The following is a 6,347-nucleotide window of genomic DNA, read 5'->3' as shown; positions in this document are numbered from 1 at the left end:
TTTTTCTGTGCACGTGCATCTCTGGTGTCTCTTCCTTTTTTTATTAAGATACCTGTCCTATTGGATTAGAGCTCCATGCTTATGACTTCATTTTCCTTTACCTCTTTAAAGGCCCTGTTTTCAAATACAGTCACTTTGGGGGTTAAGTCTTCAACATAGGAATTTTGAGTGAACGTAATTCAGTCCTTAACACATAATGAAATTAAGTTACCTTGTAAAATGACTGATACGTAGTTTTAAACTATTACTAATTTTTTCTAATAGGTAAAAATATTTCAACTGCATGTAATTTTAGACCATTGAAATTAAATTTTAAAGGTAGAAGTTGAGTTTTACATCTTGTACTTGCCATAAATAATATTTTTGCGGAGTGAATATCATTGATGTTAACTTAAGTATCTGAGTAATACTATTTAAATTTCTTCTTACAGGGGCACCTGGGTGGCTCAATCAGTTAGGTGGCTGCCTTCCGCTCAGGTCATGGTCCCAGGGTCTTGGGATCGAGCCTCACGTCAGGCTCCCTGCTCAGCAGAGAGCGTGCTTCTCCCTTTCCCTCTGTGCCACTCTGCCTACTTGTGCTCTCTCTCTCTGTCAAATAAATAAAAATCTTTAAAATAAATAAATAAATAAATAAATTTCTTCTTACAGATTTTTCTCTTACAATTGTCACATACTGTAATTCAAGACAAAGATAGGTATCATAAGGCTATATACGCCAAGTTTATTCTAAGTGCACTTTTGATAGAATTTAAGAAGTATGAAATGAGAGAGAAGGAACAGGGAAGAAGCAAAAAATGCACTGAGGTTTCAAATCTGGGTGTCTAGGAAATTGGCAGTGCTGTTATTACAAAAATTGAAATATGAAACTAGTTATAGTGACATAATACTGAATTCAGGTTGGAATGTTGAGTTAGAAGGACAGGTGGGATCTGAGGGGAAGATGACTCAGGATCGTTCAGGGCTAGAGATTTGGAATTTGTGTGCCTACAAGTGGTTTATAATAAGTTTATTCAGAACACAAGCAGAAAGGAGAGTAAGAGATGACAGAAAAAGGAAAAGATTTGAAGCTAGAACATTGGAGGACTGCCTACATTCAGGAAAAGGGAAGAGAAAAGGATGGAGATGAAGAACTGTCTGGAGAACCAGGAGATTCAGAATCACAGAAGCTAAGTGAGGAATTGTTTTCTTCCAGGGTTGGCATCTTTTCCTCAGTACGGAGATAATAGCTTTGGACAGACAGATCATTTCATGTAGGATTTCCTTCAGCTTCTTGATAATTGCTTTGCCTCTACTTACCGCTGTTAGCTATTTCCTTGGGCGTATTTACAACTCCTCCTCCCTCTCCCCAGAAAGTCTGTAGATAGAGAATATTGAAAGAGCACATAAGGGACGCCTGGGTGGCTCAGTTGTTAAGCGTCTGCCTTCGGCTCAGGTCATTGATCCCAGGGTCCTGGGATCGAGCCCCACATCGGGCTCCCTGCTCGGCAGGAAGCCTGCTTCTCCCTCTCCCACTCCCCCTGCTTGTGTTCCTGCTCTCGCTCTCTCTCTCTGTCAAATAAATAAATAAAATCTTTTTAAAAAAAGCATATAAAATCTACATAATTTTAGAATATTGATCGATGGCATGGAATGCCTAGGAGTCTGGCTTTTTTAAAGTGTTCAACCTGATGGACTACCAAAGGAACCAACACCTCTAAATAAGGGTAACATCAAGTAATTGTCATATAGCCAATAAAAAAAAAATCCTCTAAATTTCTTAGGGAAAAAAAAGCTTTTGGGAAGAAAGTGTGAAGGAGGAAGGACAGGTCAACCTGGTAAATGGTTCAGAGAAGTGAATAATGCTAAGACTGAGCCAAGTGGATCTGATTATTGATTTCTAAGGAAGGAGGCAAAGTAGAATGGTTGGGAAGCCCAGATTCCGGGGGATAGGTGGTGGGTGTGCTGTTCTAAGGCGTTCTGCAAAGGGTAAGGGCCAGAATCTGAAGGAATGAGAATAGACACTCATTCATAAAGTTTGATGCTAAGGGAACATAGAGACAGGTCAATGGTTGAAGGGAATAGCAGAGCTGGTGGAAATTTTTATATTAATATTAATAATTATTATTTAAAGGGTAATCGAAGCCTCAGGTTGAAGACAGAGACCCAAGAGCCAACAAAGTGGAGGACTTTGAAAATGCAAGTAAAAGGTGACAACTGATAGAGTCCAATCCTGGAGAAGTTGAGGGTTTGGGGTTTCAGGCACAGGGATTAGCTTTTGCAGGGAGGAATTGTTTCTCAGAAAGAAGAAAGATAAAGAATGGAAAGATGCAAGAATATCTCTGGAAGCTCTGGGTGGGGGGGAGTACTTTTCTACTTGAAGGCAATCCTGTCTGTGGACAGTGAGGAGGGGCATCAGCTGAGGTCTTGGATGGAAAAGGTATAGGATTGAGGAAGAGCATGCTGGAAAAGAGCATGTTGGAAAGAGGATGAAAAGGATGCTAAGAAGGGAGAGATGCTCTTCTCAGATTGTATGAATTCACAGTGGATCCAATCCACATACTCTTCTGATGTTCTAGTAACATGTAACAATTAGGCAGAGTAACAATGAAAGTAGATGGGGAGAGACTCCGGATGACTGGGAATGGAGGGAGGTCTATGGAATGGAGAGTCTCCTGGTGGTAAGGAAACGTGCACTAAAAAAATGTTAAAAACACAACACACACACACACACACACACACTAACAACTGACCTCCACTGGGTTGGGAGCTAAGGGAAGTCAGAATGGAGATAATGGACTGAGAAAATAGGAAGGGGTTCTAGAGATTAAAGGTCATAAAGAAATTAAGAAAAAAAAAAAGGAAGCAAGACAGGGAGGGGCAGAACAGGAGGCTGTGGTATGAGAAGAGAAATCTATCTGCTTGGAGTAATGTATTGGCTAAGACAGTCCCTTATATTGTTAACTAATGAGTTCCTGGAAATGTGTTCAAAGGCAAATGTATAAGGAAAGGAAAACCATAAATGTTATAAATGGCTCTCATTACTACAACAAAGAAATGATTACAAAATTCCCCATTAGGGTTTCAGTAAGCCCTGGCTCCTTTAAGCCTGAGCCCAGCCTGGGAAGCAAGTGGGAGTTAGAGCCTCCCCACCCCCACCCCCCACCCTGCAACGCCAAGCGGGGAGATAGGCACATTGCTGGTGTCAGGCTACCCCTTGTCCTGGGCATCTAGGGAGATTAAACCTGGCTCCCAGGGTCATGCTAGGCTGTGTAGTTGGAACAGAAGAGGGGACCGGAGTTGAAGATGTCACTACTGGACAGAGGCTGACCGTCAGAACTACCCCACCACCCCCTGGGTGGAGTAGGTTCTGGGCACTGGAACATGACTCCCCAGCCTCCTTCAAGATGCCGTCTGTGGCAGGCAGCAGTTCAGAACACTGTCATTTGGTATAGGGCAGTGGGCATAAGCCCCCAGCACAACTCAGGCTTCCCCACAAAGCCTGACCTTTTGGTAAGCAGTTGATAGTGCCCCAGTCACTCAGTAGTTAGTATCATCTCTCAGCAGATGATGCCCCAGAATGGAATTTGGTGTATGAAAGGTAGTTGGGGTGGGGGGAGCGGGTATCATGTAGAGTGCACAACTGTGTCAACCATACATAACTCAGATACTGTATTTGTAAGTTGAGGACTACTGGATATGCCTGTGAAATTTGATGAGGAGATGAGGGTTGTCCTAACCAGGAAGGTAACTAAAGAGAGCTGTTCTCTCAATCTGAGTTTAGGGAATAAATTTGCTTTATTTATTTATTTTTTTTGAATGTGTATCTGGTAGATCAAGCCTGTTAATTATTTTTTTCAAAACTCCTATATCCTTACTATTATTGTCTGCTTAACCTGACAATACTTCAGAGAGATTCTGTTAAAATGCCAGCTATGGTAGTGTTAGTTCACAAACTGGCCCCTTATATATGGAGGGCAAGGAAAAGCCAAGAGGCCAACCACTCCAGATTTGTAGGTAGCAGATTTAATAAGAGAAGGAACTTACTTTCAAGGCTTGTCTCGGGTGGCTGCAAGATGAGTGTGTATATATATATATATGTATATATATATACCACATCTTCTTTATCCATTCATCTGTTGATGGACATCTAGGCTCTTTCCATAGTTTGGCTATTGTGGACATTGCTGCTATAAACATTGGGGTACACGTACCCCTTTGGATTGCTACATTTGTATCTTTGGGGTAAATACCCAGTAGTGCAATTGCTGGGTCATACGGTAGCTCTATTTTCAACTTTTTGAGGAACCTCCATACTGTTTTCCAGAGTGGCTGCACCAGCTTGCATTCCCACCAACAGTGTAGGAGGGTTCCCCTTGGAGAAGGTAATTTTTTTTAAAAGATTTATTTATTTATTTGAGAGAGCGAGAATGAGAGAGAGAGAGAGTACATGAGAGGGGGGAGGGTTAGAGGGAGAAGCAGGCTCCTCGCTGAGCAGGGAGCCTGATGCGGGACTCGATCCAGGGACTCCAGGATCATAACCTGAGCCGAAGGCAGTTGCTTAACCGACTGAGCCACCCAGGCGCCCTAGAGAAGGTAATTTGAAAAAAATTATGATACTTCAATCACTGAGCATCAGAGCTGAACTTGCTTTCAACAGAAAAAAATGTAGAATGAGAGTTACCATTTTGTCTCAATATGCTTAACTTTATGTTTACTCATAAAGAGCTGTATGTATACATTATGATAAAAATGCTAGATTAAAATACTAAATAATTTTATTGAATGAAAGTTGAATGTGTAAAGTCAATTTTGTATTCTTGCTTTATATGAGATGATTCAGATAGATTTCAGTTCAGCCAACATATTCTTTCATTCAACAGATTTTTGTTTTGTTGTTTTACCCTTTGACCCCCTTTACTCATTTCTTTAGACTTGGCTTTAAGCTTCAGGCTCAAGAGCCTCCTATCTTCTGCAGATCATTCAAGAAAGCATCCAGAGTTCCTTTCCCCTCACCTTCTATTCTCCAGCCTGCCATATTTAGATTGGATGGTCTAACCTCCTCCACTTCCAAGTGCTTACCAGCATGGGCTAAAGAGCTTGGACTCTGGAGTCAGCTTGCCTGGCTAAACATTAAAACGTTAGCTGTGATTCCCTTCCTTAGAACCACCATTTCATCCCCTCCTTGGAATTTCTGAAAAATCACCTATTCCTTGAAAGTTGCGTGTATACCCCCCTCTCTCACTTCCTTTATTGAATTCGTTTTTGAAAGTCTTTGAAAGTTCACTTCCTGCATGAACGCTTCCCTGCCTGAGGGAGAGGTAGTGAACTTGCCTTCTTTATCAAAACGTGTGACCTCCCAGCCTCCACCTCATCCAAAGCCGCTGCAGAACAAACATGGTGGTGGTGGTGTGTGTGCGGGGCGGAGTGGGGGGGGGGGTTTGCACAGATTGCTTAGATGCAGGTTTTGTTTTCTGTCTTAACAAAATATTATTGTTTTTACACTAATATAATAAAAATAAAACTATGGCTTCAATTTCACAATTTAGAGGATTTCACATACTTTTGAATTTTTTTTTCGTATTTCTTTCTTTCTTTTTTTTTTTTTAAAGATTATTTATTTATTTATTTATTTATTAGAGAGTGAGCAGGAGAGAAAGCATGAGAGGGGAGAGGGTCAGAGGGAGAAGCAGGCTCCCCGCTGAGCCGGGAGCCCGATGCGGGACTTGATCCCGGGACCCCGGGATCATGACCTGAGCTGAAGGCAGTCGCTTAACCAACTGAGCCACCCAGGCGCCCCTTTTTTTCGTATTTCTTAACAGATAAAAGATCTTTCCCCTTGAGACGCAGGCAAAGGAAAGGATGTCCCTCCTCCTTCTCTCTCCTCTCTTGCCTATGGTCCTTTTATTTCTCTCTGTTCTTTCCTCCCTTTTGCTTGCTCTTAAAATTTGACTTGCCCATTTTACTGGTTAATAGTGACCCAAAAGGGCGCCTGGGTGGCTCAGATGGTTAAGCGTCTGCCTTCGGCTCAGGTCATGATCCTGGGGTCCTGGGATCGAGTCTCGCATCGGGCTCCCTGCTAGGCGGGGAGCCTTCTTCTCCCTCTGCCTCTGCCTCTGCCTCTCTCTCTCTGACTCTCATGAATAAATAAATAAAACATTTAAAAAAAAATAGTGACCCAAAAGTAGACACAGTGAAAAAAAAAAATAGAGGAGGGGAGGGGAAACGGATCCCTCTTTGTTATACTGTCATTTTACAAGAATCACATTCACCGAAAAACTGTGACTTAATAGGCGCCACCAAGTACCATTTCGCTAATTCTTTTATGAATTAGTTCATTCAACAAATATACTGTTTGTTATGTGCCTGAC

The sequence above is a fragment of the Leptonychotes weddellii genome, chromosome 8 (assembly GCF_054177405.1).
Source record: "Leptonychotes weddellii isolate Sample4059 chromosome 8, ASM5417740v2, whole genome shotgun sequence".
NCBI lineage: Eukaryota > Metazoa > Chordata > Mammalia > Carnivora > Phocidae > Leptonychotes > Leptonychotes weddellii.
The sequence above is the reverse complement of the archived record's forward strand: the minus strand, read 5'-3'. Positions refer to the sequence as shown.